Here is an 18894-nt window from a genome sequence, read left to right as displayed (position 1 = left end):
TCTAAACCTTGCCAAGGCCTTTGACACCACCCCCCACTCTGGAATCATAGATAAACTTACTAAGCTGGGCATTAATCCCTCTGTCACCCATTCGGCTGCTAACTGGCTTACTGATAGAACCCACACTGTAAAAGTAGCCGACTCCAAATCCAGCTCTAGACAAGTGACAAGTGGAGTACCTCAGGGTTCAGTCCTGGGACCACTCTTGTTTGGCATCTACTTCTCTGAAGTACAGGCCAACACTAAGGGACTCTGGCTAACAAAGTTTGCAGATGACTGCAAACTGGGAGCCATTATTGAATCCCCAAATTATGTGGATACTCTACAAAAGGGCCTTACAGAAACAGATGCTTGGTGCCAGAGCCATGGGCTCAAGCTCAATGCCAAGAAATGTATAGTTATCCCCTTTGGGAAAAAACATGTACCTGTGAATTACCATATAGGTGGCAGTACACTAAACACCAAAAGTGTGATAAGAGACTTAGGGACACAGGTGAACAATGGTCTCATCTTCGATAACCACATCGCCACAACAGTCAGGAAATCCTTCTATGTAGCACACCTCATCACTAAAGGCTTTTCACCGAGAAAAAAGGAGGTCAATGTCCCACTGTACTCATCCCTCATTAGACCCATTATAGAATACAACGCCCCGTTTGGTATGTACCTCTCAAGGCATCTGCAACAACTGGAAAGGCCTCAAAAATACCTCACTAAAAGAATCACAGGCCTAAAGCAGATGCCCTACGCTGACCACCTTAAAAAACTCCAGCTATACTCTGTTGCATATCGTCTACTCAGAGGCGATCTCTGCTTAACATACAAGACCATGTCAAACCCAGAGCTGTTGGACATGCTCCACTTAAATAAATCCCAATCCCTCAGAGCCACACAGTCCAGGGATCTGAACATTGTCATCACAATAAACAAAACATGCTGGAGGGATAGGTTCCTGACCCAGAGACTCCCCAGTCTCTGGAATAGATTGCCCATACATGTTGAGCAGAGTGCCTCTTTGGTCCTCTTCAAAAGGAACCTTGACGATTGGATGGGAGAAAGGAAATTCACCCCAGGGATCACATCAGTTGCCCTGCTAGACAAGGGTGCAGGGAAGTAAATAGTGTGGGAAGAAATGGCCAGAGAATTGTTATGGCTAGGCTTGTATAGGCCCTAGGGCTGATAGCCTAGTACCAACCTATGAACCTATAGAGATTTGCCAGATCGATGAAGTGACAGAAAAGCACACTAGTATCCTTGTGAGTGACAAGAACATGGTTTCAGCAGGCTCCAGGGCAAATGTAGATAGTGTGCAACAAGTGGCAAACAGAAGTAGACCTGTTGTTTTACATTGAGAGGGTTTGTGGTCTGCACTGTAGTGGCAGAACAGGTAGCTTACATCCTTCTAAGTTGGGAACTGCTGATTGAGGGCTCAGTGTCTGTTATTCTAAAAGTGTATTAATTCTGGTTTAAGCACTTGGGCCTCAGGCCATTTATTTTACATTAAAAGGGTTCATGGTCTGCACTCTTGTGGGAGGAGAGGCTGGACTCTGCCCTTCTGAGCTGGGAATTTCTGGTTAAAGGCTTATAGTGCATGCATATCTGAACTGCTTCTTACTGAAATTGGTACACCTTGTTTGCTGTAACATAGACTAGATCCAGGCCTGCTGAATCTAGCTTTGTTTGTATAACTTGAGCACTAATCCAGGCATTCTTTAAAGTATTCAATTGTATTTATTATTGCTTGGTAGTAACTTGATTAAAGTGTATGCTATCATTCTAAGTCTTTTGGATTAAGCACTTGGGCTTCAGACCAGTTGTTTTACATTAGGAAGGTTTGTGGCATGCACTGTGGTGGCAGGACAGGTAGCTTTCATCCTTCTAAGTTGGGAACTGCTGATTGAGAGCTCAGTGTCTGTTATTCCTAAAGTGTATTAGTTCTGGTTTATGCACTTGGGCTTCAGGCCAGTTATTTTACATTAAGAAGGTTTGTGGTCTGCACTCTTGTGGGTGGAGAGGCTGGACTCTGCACCTTCTGAGCTGGGAATGTCTGGTTAAAGGTTTATAGTGCCTGCATATTTGAACTGTTTCTTACTGAAATTGGTATACCTTGTTTGCTGTAGCATAGACTATATCCAGGCCTGCTGAATCTAGCTTTGTTTGTATGTTTGTTGTTTGTTTGCTTGTTATTTCCCTGGAACGCTAATTCCACCTAAAACGTGGCTTCTCAGCGCTTTTGTGGATCCCTAGTGATATCTGCATTGCTTACTGTACTTATTTCCTTGTTTCACTTGAAAGAAAGTTACTGTTTGTCATTTTTGCATTTATGTTACCTGTAACACATTGCACTTAAGTTACCTGGCACTTGCTCACTTAAGCAATTATATAAGTCAGCACTAAAAATTAAAAGCACTACACCCTCACTCCCCATTGGCCCTTGTTTTCAATTATAAAGGAATTCCCAATATTATTCTAGCATGTCCAAAGGTCAGTTGTCAATCTCCTCTCTGGTCCAGCTGGTGAACTTGGGAATCTTGAGGCAATGTTACAACTGCCTCATGTACACAGACAACCCTCTCCTTCTCCCAACAAATTCCAACACATGTGAGAGATGCAACCATATAGCCAAACTGGAGGCTAAGCTCTCTCAAATCAGTACTGGCATAACCTGTCAGGAGGAGAAGGAAACCACACTCACTACAATTCCAGTCTCACATAGACCTACCACGACAGCAAACCAAACACATAATCACACAAAAACATACTCTGAGGCTCTAAATAAAGATCTGCCTAAGCATCAGAGACCTCCAAAGCAGACACCCAAGCAACCACTACCCCAAAACAAAAGACGTGCAACACATATCTCACAAAGCCAGTGTGCCAAACAGTCACAGCCCTGAAGGCTAAACAACACACCTAATACACTTGTAATAGGTGACTCTATCATCAGGCACACTGACGTCCCGCTCACCATGCTGAACAAGGAGAAGGTCACAGTGAGCAGCCTGTCGGGCGCTAGGATCCGCCACATAACACAAACACTCAGGTCACTCCAAGGCAAGTACAAATATGACTCACTCATTGTCCATGCTGGTGTGAATGACCTGAGACGTACCTCCCTGGACTACATGAAAAGAGATATAGAGGAGCTCTCTGAGCATGTAGCCCAGGCCGGTATGGCCCTGACCTTGAGAAGCATCTTACCTTCACCAAGAATGATGCCACAATATGAAGACAAGATGATCAATTTCAACAATTGGCTGAAGTACTGATGTCATTCAAAGGGGATCCAATGCCTGTCAGCCTGGGATGATATGCTCGACAAGCCATGATGCTTCACTAGGGACGGCTTGCACCTGTCACCCCTGGGCTTTTGGATATTGGCAAAGGCTCTTGATACCCCCATAGTGCCTTTTTTAGGCAAGGGTCTAAAGACAAACCCACCTCCATAGGTATCACAAGGGATAAGAAACTAAGAGTAATGCTACCCAACGCCAGAAGTCTAAACCTCAAGATGCACGCACTTGAAACTCTCCTTAGCATGGAGAACATTGATATCTGTGCAGTAACAGAAACCTTGTTCAGGGCTCTCGAGAGCACCCCAGCACTACCAGGTTATACCTCATACCATGCTTTTTGGCCCCAAAACTTGGACCAAACCACAAAAGGAGGGGGAATATCGATATTCATCAAAGATACCCACACTTCCAGGTTGGTGGCAAAGCACGAAACATCAGAGACTATCCATGTGCAACTAACAGTGGGTAAAACTGCCTTCCAGTTTATAGCCTGCTACAGACCACCCTCCCAAACCCAGGAACCCCACTCGGCCTTCCTGAGAACACTGGAAAATATGAAGGTCTCTACAAACACCATTATATTGGGTGACTTCAACTACCCAAACATAGACTGGGAGCATTACTCTAGCTCCAACACCCTAGCCCAAAGGTTCCTAGAATTCATAAACTCAAATGCTATGGAACAACTTGTTACCACTCCCACAAGAGGGGAAAACATACTGGACCTGATCATCACCAACATGGGGACTCTATGCTCCAGACCAGAAGTGTATCCCTCACTGATAAGATCAGACCATAAACTGATCTCACTGGATATTCACATCCCGACCCCACCCCCTGCCCAGAAAACCACAGTGAAACACTTCTCTAAAGCAAATTTCACACTCCTCAAAACAGAGGTGGAATCCTTCAAAGCCCCTGGGCCTGTGGAAAATACATCCCAGACCGCAGAATCCTTTATAAATGCATTCTATGAACACCTTCAGGAATGCATGGATCATGCAATCCCAAATAAAACTAAGACCCAATCCTCCAAAGGCAGACATCCTGTCTGGTGGACCCCATCCATAAACAAACTATATAATAGAAGGAGGAAGCTACTACATGATAGAGCAAAATCCCAAAAAGGGAAGGCATCTCTGATTAGTATTAGCAAAAAACTAAGGGCACTCATAAAATCGTCTAAGGCCAGCTTCGAGAGACAAATTGCACAGGACAATAAGGATAATCACAAGGCTTTCTTTAGTTATGTTAGGAACCTGGGTGGGAATTCCCAGATATGCTCAGAATTAGTCCAAAATGACAAAAAATACACGGAACCCACAGACATTGCCAACATCCTAGCTGACAGGTTCAGCACAAACTCCCCACCAAAAGGGCAAATATCTATCCCAGCAGAGTGCTGCCCCCCTGACATCTCAGATGCTCAGGTAAAAGCCGCACTTTCCAAAGCAAAAAACACAGCATCAATGGGACCAGACGGTGTCCTGGGCTGCGTCCTACATGAACTCCAAGAAGAGCTAAACCCAAACATAAAACTACTGTTCAATCTCAGCCTTACTACAGGATATGTAGCCAAAGAGTGGCGTACAGCAACAGTGGTCCCTCTCCACAAAGGTGGTGCATCAACGGACCCTGGAAACTATCGCCCCATAAGCCTGACTAGCTTGGTCTGCAAAGCTATGGAAAGGATCATCATGGACCTCATAAATAAAGATATTGGGGACCTACAGACACTTTATCCTACCCAGTTCGGCTTTGTTAAGGGCAGATCCTGCCTCTTAAACCTGGTTGACTTCTTTGAAACAGTCACCAAGGCCATTGACGAAGGGAAGGTAGTCCACACAGCCTACCTGGACCTCGCAAAAGCCTTCGATACAATACCCCACTCAGGCATTATAGATAAGCTCACCAGCTTAAATATAAACCCCTATGTCACTAGATGGGTTGCAAACTGGCTCAAGGACAGAACCCACATGGTTAGAATTGCTGGAGCATGTCAGACTCCAAACCAGTTACAAGTGGCGTCCCACAAGGCTCAGTCCTGGGACCTCTCTTGTTCGGTATATATTTCTCGGAGGCCCTCTGACACTCTTATGTTCACCAATTTCTAAAATGGATTTGACACTAACTACTTTCTTATAAATAGAATTGGGGTGGTCACTGTGGCTGACCAAGTTTGCAGATAACTGCAAACTGGGTGCCATAATCGAATCTCCAGCCGACACAAGCATCCTCCAAAAGGGCCTCATAGAAACAGACAACTGGTGCCAGAGCCATAGGCTCAAGCTAAATGCCAAAAAGTGTATAGTCATCCCCTTTGTCAAAAACAAAGTGCCCACAAATTACCACATAGGTGGTAATCCATTAAGATCAGAAGACGTAATTAGGGACCTGGGGACCCAAGTTGATAGCAATCTCTCATTTGACAACCACGTGGCCAAAGTGGTTAGAAAAACATTTTATATAGCCCACCTAATCATGAAGGGATTCACATCTAGATTAGGGGAGGTCATCGTGCCTCATTACTCATCCCTCATCAGGCCCATAATCGAGTACACTGCCCCTTTTGGGATGTACCTTACCAAACACCTTCAGCAACTGGAAAGACCCCAAAAGTACCTCACCAAGAGGATCAAAGGGCTCAAACAGATGCCATATGCTGCCCGGTTAAAGAAACTCCAGCTCTACTCAGTGGCATACTGCCTGCTCAGAGGCGATCTGTGTCTGACGTATAAAGCCATGTCCAACCCAGAATTAAGGGACATGCTGCACCTCAAAAATCCAAATCCCATCGAGCTACACGCTCGAGAGGCTTGAACCTCAGCACTGAAATAAATAGGCCATGCTGGAGGGACAGATTCATAACCCAGAGGCTCCCTTCACTCTGGAATAAAATCCCAGTCCAGGTTAGGCAGAGTCCCACATTGACTCTCTTCAAGAGGAATCTTGATGAGTGGATGGGAGATTGTAGGTTTACCCCGGGTATCACTTCTGTGTCACTGTTAGACAGAGGCACAGTATACTAACCTCGAAAAAGGGCATAGCAAAATTAATTTAAAATGGGTGGCGAAAGCCAAACATACTCTGGCTAGGCTTATAAATGCCCTAGGGCAGATAGCCTAGTATGAACCTATGAACCTATAAACCTATAAGTACATGATAGCTGCAGCCCCTGCTGGCTCACCAGGGAAACCACGTAGCTTTCTTGCAAGTTCTAAGGCAGAGTTAAAGGAACATCCTCAGTGCAGTACAAGCATGAATCAGCAAAACCGAAGTCTAGCTTTATTGTTAACTGTCGCAATTGTGGTGCAAATCATGAGTCTAAAAGAAAGAAATGCTTAGCATTTGGTCAGCAATGTCATAAGTGTAAAAAATGGAACCATTTTCAAAAAGTTTGCATATCAAGTAAACCTCACACAGTTGTAAAGAAAGGTCACACAAAAAAGCAAGTTGATCAAGCAGCAGTCAACTTTTTATGTAGATGGTGTAGCAGTGCTTGGTAAAAGAGTTAGTGCAGTGAATTTACTGTCAAAGTGCGAAGTGTTTTGTACTGTCCGGATCAATGGTAAATCCACAAAGTTTAAAGTAGACACTGGTTCAAAGTGTAATGTTATATCAGCAGGCACATTTTCTAAAGTAAGAACTAATGAATGACTCAGTGTGGCCAGTAATGCGAAACGTGTTGCTTATGGAGGTGAAGAAATTCAAACTGAAGTCTCAGTGATGCTTTAATGTTATTTAGCCAAGAACTGTTACGACTTGTTATTTTATGTAGTCCAAAGACCAGTACAGTCTTTATTGGGTCTCGGGGATAGTTTGAGAATGAATCTGCTTTCTTTTACCAAAGAAGTTCATCACATAACTGCATCTCAGAGTTCTAATTTTTCTGAAGCTATTTTCTCAGAGTATGCTGATGTTTTCAATGGCAAGTTGTGTATTCTTATGAAGTTTGATCCAGAGATTACTCCAGTGGTCATACCAGCAAGAAAAGTTCTGATAGCTATGGAGAATAAATCAAGGAGGTGTCGTCTATGGTAGCAGCTCACCAAAAAAGGCTGAGACAAAATCAGAATATGATTTAACCTAACAAAACCTAAGACAATCATCTTCAAAAAGCAGCTTATTTCCCACATAAACAACTCCTGGAGAGGCAACTGCCTAGCACCTGACTGACATATTCTAACATATTTCCCCTACCCACTATCTAACCTCTTCTTTAAAACTCCCACAGATGCACTATATATTAACACAGATTACTTACCAACTCACTGCTGCCTACTCCCTACTGTCCCATCTATACCCACTAACTCTCCCCTAGACCAAGTTGAAAAGCTTTCATTTAAAATGTCAATGAACCTCATATGAACTTGTCTATATTCTCCTCCTTTGACAAACTGGCTAGTATTTTTAGTTTCTCCTTTCTTCTCTTATCTTCATTGCATCTTCAAGATTGTCTGTCTAGTATTTTTTTTTGTTTTTCCTTTCTTGTCTTATCTTCAGTGCATCTTCAAGATTATCTCTACTAAACAGACTGTATGAACAACAATCATATGTTACTACCTGCTATACTTTTAATTGTATGTCTAAACCATTAAGCTTATGTAAATATCTTATACAATCATATGTTATTATCTGCTATATTTTATAACTGTATGTGTAAACCACAATGCTCATGTAAATATCTTATATGTGGTACATGTGTTAGTAATTGTTCTGGAGCTTTTCTCCCCGGGCCTCCGCTGAAAATGGACAGCTCTGTCCAGTCAGACCTCCCCAGTAAACAAATGTAAAATAAACAAATGTGTTGACCCAAGAGATTTGAATGAAGCATTGACGAGACCGCATCATCCAATGTACACAGTCGAAGAGGTCACAGCCCTAATATCAAATCCCATTGTTTTTTCTGTCTTGAATGAAAAAACTTCATTTTAGCAAGTGATGATTCATTGCAAATCCTCATTACTAACCACTTTTGGTACCCTGCTTGGCAGATACAGATTCCTAAGGATGCCATTTGGAATAAATTCTGCAAGTGAAGTCTTTCAGCATGCAATGGAGCAAATTTTTTCAAGTTATCCTTGTGCCATAATAGTAGATGATTTTTTGGTTGAAGGCAGTGGTGAAGCAGAACCTAACAGAAACCTAAAGATAATTCTAGACAGAGCACATGAAGTAAACTTAAAGCTCAATCCTCTGAAGTACAAATTTAGGCTACCAGTAGTTACATATGTAGGTCATTTGTTTACCAGTACTGGTTTGAGACCAGATCTGACCAAGCAAGCAGCTATCTTTGCGGTGTCATCACCAGACAATATTCAAGCTCTACAGCATTTCCTAGGCATGGTCAACTATTTAGGCAAGTTTATACCAGACTTCAGTGAGTTGACAGCATCTTTAAGAGAGCTGATGTGCAAAAATGTAGAACAAACAAAAATCCAAAAGTGCACCAATATGCTGCAAGTAATCCAACGACACCGTCTTGGTTGAACTCTTTATTTGAACAAACAATACTGGTAGTAAGCGCTTTCACGTCCTTGCGACGCTTCCTCAGACTTCTATCATTCTCCATTTAATTTAGTGCTTAAATACACTCATAATTACCATCTTTACTTCATTAATTAGTTGGTGTCCTTCACTTAAAGTGCTAGTGCATGTTTGGAGAAGCCACAAAAAATTCCAATAATTAATCTCATATTGTATAACATCTGAATGCAAAATATAAGATGTATAAATGCCTAGGGCATGATAAGCGCTGAAGTGCAATATATAAACACAATCTAAAAAGCGCTGATAATTAATTGACTTCCTTCACTTAAAGTGCTGGTGCATATTACAAGAAAGCACAAAATTCAGTGACTAAATTTCATGTTGTATAGCATCTAAATATAAGATGTACACATACCTTAGACATAATAAGCGCTAACGTGCAATATATAATGTAAAAAACGCAGATAAAGATACACATGAACAAACACATTTAAAAACACACATAGGAATATATGTCATTTCATATGAATATATTAAAAATACAACTTTAAAAACCTAGATTAATAAATAAAACCATATTTAGCTAGAGCCAGTCATATAAAAATGACACAATATCCACAGGACACTTAAAAAACTCAACACAGAAATACATGTTAGAAATGCTGGTGTGACATAATGATGTCTTCACAGCATATAACAATCATATAATACTCCCTAAATCAATGTTTGAGCGACCTAGCTACTAAAAAAGGTTTTAGAGTTATTTTGTAATTCAATCCATATTTATGTGACTGCAACCTGAGGATCCATTTATTCTCTATTTCCTCCGTATAGTTCTTAATGTCACCCAATCTACTGTTTCTTCTTACTAACTCTAATACTCTGAATTTAAAGCTATGTGTTGTCCCATATTCCATGATGTGTCGTGCTAAGGCATTCGTATCATTTTCCTTGTTCACAGCATATACATGCTCTCTTATACGTTCGCGAAGTGTTCTATTTGTCTTACCTACATAATATTGATTACAAGTTTGACACTGTGCTAAGTACACTAAATCCTTCGTTCTACAGTCAGCATAGCCTTTGAATCTGTAGGTATGGCCTGTATGTGGGTGTATAAAGACATTGTTTTGAGCTATAAACTTGCACTGATTGCATGTACGACAAGCAAAGGTCCCTTGTCTCTGTGACTGATTGGACTTTATGCGTGTTTCTTCATAGCACAATATCCTCTTTAGGGATTTCATATTCTTATATGCTATGTTAGGTTTAACATCTACCAATGTCTTTATCTTATCATCCATTAGTAACAATTTCCAATTATTCTCTATTATATTTCTAACTTGTCCATTCCTATTTGTGAACGGTATGATCAATCTATTTTTCCTTTCTTTTCGTATATTCTTAGTAGCAATACTGCCATCAATTTTATTATGGAAAAATGGTTTGCCTTTATGGGCTCTTAGGGAATCGCATGATGTTATGATATCTTTCACCTTCTCCTTTTTATAACCTCTTGAAGTGAAGTTATCAATTAATGCAACTTGCTGTTCCTTGAAATTGGTATCTTGTGTTGTCAATTTTGATACCCTAAGCGTCTGATTCCTCACGATGTTAGAGTATATATAATTGGGATGCATGCTGTTGCGATGCAGGAGGTTATTCCTCCAGCATGTTTTCCTAAAGACTTCCGTATCTATGCCACCCGGCCCTTTGATTAACTTAACATCAAGAAATTCTATTGTAGTTGAGGAATGAGTACTATCAAATACAAAAAAATCTGTAGTGCCATTCAGATATGCCACAAATTCACTTAATTCATTCTCTGTCCCCCACCCCATATAAAAAACACATTGTCTACAAAATGACCATAATATTTGATATATTCAGAAAATCTCATATTACTGAATACATATGCATCTTCCCAGTAAGCCAACACCAAATTAGCGTAGGAGTTAGCGCAGGGCGTACCCATTGCTACTCCCTTTTTCTGTAGAAAGTAACTATCTTCATACACTAAAACATTATTCTCCAATATCATATCTAATAATAACATCCATTGTATAATCTTCGTATTAGCTACCCCTTGTTTTAATAGGTATAATCTCACATACTCCACACCAATGGTATTAGGTATGGAGGTAAATAATGATTTGACATCTAGTGTCACAAAGATGTCACTTTCACTAATAGGTGTATGGCTATTGGCTAATGCTAAGTTCTCTAAGAATTGTTGTGTATCTTTCAAAATATGGTCCGTATTGTTGACGATCGGTTTGAATTGTTTGTCAAGGAATATCGACAATGGCTCTGTCAACCATCCTCCGCCTGAGACAATTGGTCTATTGGACAATTGGACCTGAAAAGGTATTTCACCTGAATGATTTTATGGACATAGGGTTGAATCCCTTACTTAAATTAACTACTAAGGATTTATCTAACAATGATGATGCTAATGCCAGTCGGAAACACAATATGGACATAATCTTGATAACCAGGCGATTAGAAAATAAACTACACAAATTGAAAAGCATACAGTGGCAGAAACTACACATGGAAGCTTGTTTAAGCTTCCGGTTAGTCCCTAGGGGTCTAAGGATTTTGAAAATGCCGACTTTTGGAACAACACACCCAGAACTGTTAGCTAAATGGCAAAAGCTGAACCTAGAAACGAGTTTTTCTTATATGAGAATATTGATTGAACAATATATCAAAACAGAAGAAATATTAGTGACAGAAATTAGAGCTATTGAAATGGAAATCACTAATTTGCTTGGGGACAATGAGTTATGTATGCTTTACAATGATTTAAAATCTACAATGCTTTCCGTGGACAATAAGTCTCTACAAGACAAGAAAAAGAAGCTTGAAAGAGACTTTGTCGATTTTCAGAAAGGCCAGGTGTTTTCCTGGCCGAGGGATAGGAGATCTACCTATTCTGATAAAGTAGCACATAATAGAGATCGCCCTCAGTTCAACAGAACTACAAGAGATGTTTTGACAACACAGAACATGAATGAAACAGTGATGTCACTGCCAGAGGCCGGTATCCATGCTGAGTCAGTAAAGAAGCCAATGAATCGTCAGTTAACAAAAGGCGACAAGTTACCATAGAGGCGTTAGTGCACGCAAATGGAGATGGTAATACAACAATGAGGAATGGTCTTTCTACATTTGAACATGCTAATAAAAGACACCCGCTAATGGTTCAGCGGTTGTGACTCTTGGCAATGAAAATGAAGTGTTTCGCGGAGGATTTTCCTTCTTTTCCTCTTCCTATCCAACAATTCGACAGAAAGAGATGGTCACCTCAAAACAAAGTGAAAAAGGAAGAAGTTTACGAGCAGCAAAGGAAGGCGTTGAGATCGACCAACAAGGTCTAGTGATAAACATTTCCAGGTACGAACTAAATGACTTTGAAATTTCTGTTTTGAATCGAGGCTTGGGTTTTATACCCTCTGGATCTGTTGATGTCACAGATCTAATTATTGACATTAAAATGTTCACGAGGAACATTGCTTTAAAGTTGACATTAGGCAATGATATGTTAGATACTGAAAACAACAAGTCTGTTAATGTTTTTAAGAAACCTTCAGCTTATATGCCACAATTACATCCTTTGCTTGATGCTTTTGAGCGTGCTTGTGAAAGTGAGCTTTTAGAATTATATAGTGGTAATCATGCAAAAGCAGAATTTTTTAATATGTCAAGTGATGAAAGGAAAGCAATCCTTGACTTACAGGGTAATGACAGCATTGTGATTAGACAGGCAGATAAAGGGGGTGCTATAGTTGTTATGGACAGAACTATGTATCAAAGTAAGATAAAAGAAATGTTGGCAGACAATGACACATACAACCCTTTAGGCCGATATTCATTAAACAACTTGATAAAAAGCTTTCATAGCCACTTGTATGATTTATTTTTAAGTAATGTCATAGATGATGGTCTTTACAAGTACTTTTTGGTAGAGGACCCATTAGTCCCTACTTTCAGAGGCCTCCCAAAGGTACATAAAGAGCTGCTGAACCCCCCCCCTTAGACCAATTGTCTCAGGCGGAGGATGGTTGACAGAGCCATTGTCGATATTCCTTGACAAACAATTCAAACCGAGGACCATATTTTGAAAGATACACAACAATTCTTAGAGAACTTAGCATTAGCCAATAGCCATACACCAGTTAGTGAAAGTGACATCTTTGTGACACTAGATGTCAAATCATTATTTACCTCCATACCTAACACCATTGGTGTGGAGTATGTGAGACTATACCTATTAAAACAAGGGGTAGCTAATACGAAGATTATACAATGGATGTTATTATTAGACATGATATTGGAGAATAATGTTTTAGTGTATGAAGATAGTTATTTTCTACAGAAAAAGGGAGTAGCAATGGGTAATTTGGTGTTGGCTTATTGGGAAGATGCATATGTATTCAGTAATATGAGATTTTCTGAATATATCAAATATTATGGTCGTTTTGTAGACGATGTGTTTTTTATATGGGGGGGGGACAGAGAATGAATTAAGTGAATTTGTGGCATATCTGAATGGCACTACAGATTTTTTTGTATTTGATAGTACTTGTTCCTCAACTACAATAGAATTTCTTGATGTTAAGTTAATCAAAGGGCCGGGTGGCATAGACACGGAAGTCTTTAGGAAGACATGCTGGAGGAACAACCTCCTGCATCGCAACAGCATGCATCCCAATCATATATACTCAAATATCGTGAGGAATCAGACACTTAGGGTATCAAAATTGACAACACAAGATACCAATTTCAAAGAACAGCAAGTTGCATTAATTGATAACTTCACTTCAAGAGGTTACAAAAAGGAGAAGGTGAAAGATATTATAACATCATGTGATTCCCTAAGAGCCCATAAAGGCAAACCATTTTTCCATAACAAAATTGATGGCAGTATTGCTACTAAGAAAATACAAAAAGAAAGGAAAAATAGATTGATCATACCGTTCACAAATAGGAATGGACAAGTTAGAAATATAATAGAGAATAATTGGAAATTGTTACTAATGGATGATAAGATAAAGACATTGGTAGATGTTAAACCTAACATAGCATATAAGAATATGAAATCCCTAAAGAGGATATTGTGCTATGAAGAAACACGCATAAAGTCCAATCAGTCACAGAGACAAGGGACCTTTGCTTGTCGTACATGCAATCAGTGCAAGTTTATAGCTCAAAACAATGTCTTTATACACCCACATACAGGCCATACCTACAGATTCAAAGGCTATGCTGACTGTAGAACGAAGGATTTAGTGTACTTAGCACAGTGTCAAACTTGTAATCAATATTATGTAGGTAAGACAAATAGAACACTTCGCGAACGTATAAGAGAGCATGTATATGCTGTGAACAAGGAAAATGATACGAATGCCTTAGCACGACACATCATGGAATATGGGACAACACATAGCTTTAAATTCAGAGTATTAGAGTTAGTAAGAAGAAACAGTAGATTGGGTGACATTAAGAACTATACGGAGGAAATAGAGAATAAATGGATCCTCAGGTTGCAGTCACATAAATATGGATTGAATGACAAAATAACTCTAAAACCTTTTTTAGTAGCTAGGTCACTCAAACATTGATTTAGGGAGTATTATATGATTGTTATATGCTGTGAAGACATCATTATGTCACACCAGCATTTCTAACATGTATTTCTGTGTTGCGTTTTTTAAGTGTCCTGTGGATATTGTGTCATTTTTATATGACTGGCTCTAGCTAAATATGGTTTTATTTATTAATCTAGGTTTTTAAAGTTGTATTTTTAATATATTCATATGAAATGACATATATTCCTATGTGTGTTTTTAAATGTGTTTGTTCATGTGTATCTTTATCTGGGTTTTTTACATTATATATTGCACGTTAGCGCTTATTATGTCTAAGGTATGTGTACATCTTATATTTAGATGCTATACAACATGAAATTTAGTCACTGAATTTTGTGCTTTCTTGTAATATGCACCAGCACTTTAAGTGAAGGAAGTCAATTAATTATCAGCGCTTTTTAGATTGTGTTTATATATTGCACTTCAGCGCTTATCATGCCCTAGGCATTTATACATCTTATATTTTGCATTCAGATGTTATACAATATGAGATTTAGTTAATGGAATTTTTTGTGGCTTCTCCAAACATGCACTAGCACTTTAAGTGAAGGACACCAACTAATTAATGAAGTAAAGATGGTAATTATGAGTGTATTTAAGCACTAAATTAAATGGAGAATGATAGAAGTCTGAGGAAGCGTCGCAAGGACGTGAAAGCGCTTACTACCAGTATTGTTTGTTCAAATAAAGAGTTCAACCAAGACGGTGTCGTTGGATTACTTGCAGCATATTGGTGCACTTTTGGATTTTTGTTTGTTCTACATTGTGTTTTTTATCCAGAAGAGCTTTACTCGCCAGGATTATTTTGGACAATTTAACTGATGTGCAAAAATGTTAAATAGTCATTGTTGGACCACCACCAGAAAACATTTGAAGACCTCAAACAGAAAATTACCCCCCCCTCCCCCCACACACCTATATTAAGATACTATGATGTGAATAAACCAGTGACTCTTTCCTGTGATGTTTCAAAATTTGGTACAGGAACAGTTATACCTCAAGAGGGTAGACCAGTAGCTTATGCATCTATATCACTTATCCAAGATGAGATGCAGTATGCTCAAACTGAGAAAAAACTTTTGGCAATAGTATTTGTATGTTCCAAGTTTCATGATTATATTTATGGTTGAGCTATTCAGATTGAAACTGACCACCAACCTCTAGTTACTATTCTAAAAAAGCCTATGTATTCTCTGCCAGCAAGATTACAAAGAATGATGCTCAAATTACAAAAGTACAACTTCAAAATGATCTATACAAAAGGAAAGCTACTCGGTCTGGTTGATACCTTATCCAGATTGTCCAGAAATACGACAGAACAGCTTGACACAGAGAATTTTGACTTTGACGTGATGGCAGTGAGTAATTTTCCTACTACTAAGCTTGATGAGTTAAGAGATCACATAAAGACTGATCCAATTTTGCAAAATCTCTATCACTATATTAATGTTGGATGGCCGCCAAAGCAATCTAGTGGACCGCTTAAAGTGCAAACGTATTTTCCTTACAGAGATGAGATGTTGATGGAAGATGGCATTATTTTCAGAGGTCCTAATATTGTTGTTTCTGCTTCCTTACAACATGAATATATCCAGATTTTGCATCATGGTCACCTAGGTTCCACATACACTAAGAGAAGAGTGAGAGAATTAGTCTGTTGGCCTTCATTACTGCGAGACATTTATAAAGTACTTTCTTCTTGTTCAGTATGCAGTAGTACTAGACTGCATTTGCAAAAAGAACCACTTCAGCTAAGTCAAGTCTCTGAACTACCCTGGTCGACCGTAGCCACTGATGTCTTTAAGGGGAGCAATCAACACTACTTGTATTGGTAAACTCTTATTTGAACTAGTTTGAGATTGACTTACTATCTAACCTAATATCCACTATTGTTATTATGAAGTTGAAATGTGATTTCTCAGTCCATAGTAGTCCATACAACGTTATCTCTGACAGTAGTACTCAGTTTGGTCAGTTGTTTCAGAAATTTGCAAGAGAGTGGGACTCTGTACATGTTACTAGCAGTCCTGAATGCCCACATTAAAATGGTCTAGCTGAACGTGCAGTGCTGAGTGCAAAGCAGTTACTTGAAAGGTCAAAGCATGACAATACCGATGTCTTTTGGAATTTACTCAATCTTAGAAACGTACCCCATGATGATATACTTGGCTCACCTGCTCAAAGGCTTCTTTCCAGGCAAACCAAAACAATGCTACCTATTAGTTCCAGTTTATTGAGTCCTAAAGCTAAGAACAACAGAACCATAAAGGCTCAACTATTCAAGAAGCATTCCATCCAGAAGAACAGGTATGACAAATTGAGAAGATTTCTTCTTCTGTTGAGGGAGGAGAAACAGTGAGAATATAAACGGGGAAAGGGTTCGACTGGATTGGTCAGGATGCAGGTATATGTGCCAAGCCAAGATCCTACCTCGTAGAATCTGAGGGCATGGAGTAGAGGAGAAATCTTAGACATTTACTTCCTGTACCAGAATCATCATCACATTGTTTTAATATTATCCCATTTCAGTGTGTTCCTATCTCTGATAGCATTCACGAAGATGTTATAGATAACTCAAAGACTGAACATTTTACAGAGATAGCTCCAGTTACCAAGTCCAATTCCCAGTTTTATGTCACACGATATGGACGAGCATCCAGGCCCTGTGTGAAATATGCAGCAACATGGCCTTAACTGTGCATATGTGTATCTTATCCTATATAATTTCATGATAGAAAACAAAATGATTCATAACACTGCATGTTTTATTTTTCAAGAGGGAGGATGTAGATCAGTGTGCACATGCTATGTGCTGTATCTAAGTATGTCAAAGATGTAACGTGCATGTATAAACGCCAAGCACATGCCATTCCTAGTATCATTTTGAGAGTGCAGCCAGAGAGTAAGCATGCACGATTCCAACAGTTTGCATACAACTTACTTAAGTCAGCAATCTTCTAACATGATGCTTTTGTATAAAATAAAGCTGTTTGAAAAGAACCCAAGAAGACTGCTCTATTGTGTCCAGAGTAGGAGAGTGATAATAACCAAATCATCTAATACTTCAGGTGACTCTATACTCAAATAGTGTAGCTAAACTATGGAAACATATCCCACTACCACTGTAATCCATCAAAATGCAAACAGTTTTAAAATGGAACAAAAACCTCACTTATCAAATCAATGGATCTGCTCCTGTATAGCTCTAAGATAAATGGCACTGTTACCTTCAGCTTGTTATATTATCAAACTATTTCTCTTCATTTAGAATCCTATGCCCCACCACCAGTCTTCATCAGTACTGAAATAGTCTTACTAATATCTCCCAGTCATATAGATAATTTTGTGATACTGCTCACCCTGGTACATTTATATTTCTAATATAAACCTTATGATAACCATACATACATATAATTATCTTTGAGCGTTCTTTATATCCCACCTCCTAAATACAATACTAGCATTTTCTGCCTACATAGTTCCTTCCCTCACCTCCATTTATTTGAAATTCTAGCACTAATCACATGATTCAAACCCACTAATACACATCTTCAAAAGCTCAATGCTCAACTTCTACTAATGCATAACTATCTTTAATACTGTCATAGTTGCCTTTATTTCATGTGAATGCAATCTGTAAACAACAAAGAATAACCATGAAACTGGAACCACACCAACGTATTTTAATTTATGAATGCAATCTAATCAGCAAGCAAATTTGTAATGCTAATGTATATTACTTAATGGTATGTATATATATATATATATATATATATATATATATATATATATATATATATATATATATATATATATATATATATATATATATATTACTGAATATCTGTTTAAAATGGTTTGCAATATATTGGAACTTAACTCCCCAGGTCTCTGCTGAAAAGGGTTTTTTGACTAAACCCAGTCAGACAAACCCAGTAAACAAAAGCTTCATTCTGAGCTCTATGCACTTAACAGGCTTGTATGAAAGAAAGTAGCTTCTGATTTAAAAGTAGCTACTGGTTCGATGTTGCAACACAGAACTTGTAATGAACTTTTACGAGAACCATCATATTATTCTAGGTGGAAGAGGTTGGGCGACTAGAACCAAAACAAGAACAAATATACAAAGTAGTCAAGGTGACTCCATAGATGGTATATATTCATTCAGTAGGTTACATAATAGGGCTGATTCTTTATTACCAGAACTTATTCCAGTACATGCTAGTCTTTTATTTATTTAGTCGCACGGAGTGATTATTTCTACTAATTGTAACTTACCATTTTCTAGCACATCCCAGGTTATTTAATTTTAACACTTTGTCAGAAAAGCAAGCCAGGTGAGTGTATGAAAAAATGCACTGTGAAAAGACCCACTGCATTTAACGTGATATGTGGCACAGGATGGAATATATGGCAGTGATCAATTCTTAAGCAATTTAAAGAATGGAACAGCA

At 38.9% G+C, this 18894-nt stretch overlaps 1 protein-coding gene across 3 annotated transcripts in view; it reads left to right on the top strand.

Moving 5' to 3' along the window:
* Nucleotides 1-18894, top strand: part of LOC122813499 (leucine-rich repeat-containing protein 7-like) — a 2638896-nt gene that overhangs the window by 495869 nt on the left and 2124133 nt on the right. The gene's annotated exons all lie outside the window — the stretch shown is intronic.

This window comes from Protopterus annectens, chromosome 10.part0 (assembly GCF_019279795.1).
Source record: "Protopterus annectens isolate FY-2018-M chromosome 10.part0, PAN1.0, whole genome shotgun sequence".
In the NCBI taxonomy this organism is placed as follows: Eukaryota; Metazoa; Chordata; order Ceratodontiformes; family Protopteridae; genus Protopterus; species Protopterus annectens.
Note: the sequence above shows the minus strand (reverse complement) of the source record. Positions and strands in the feature narration are given on the sequence as shown.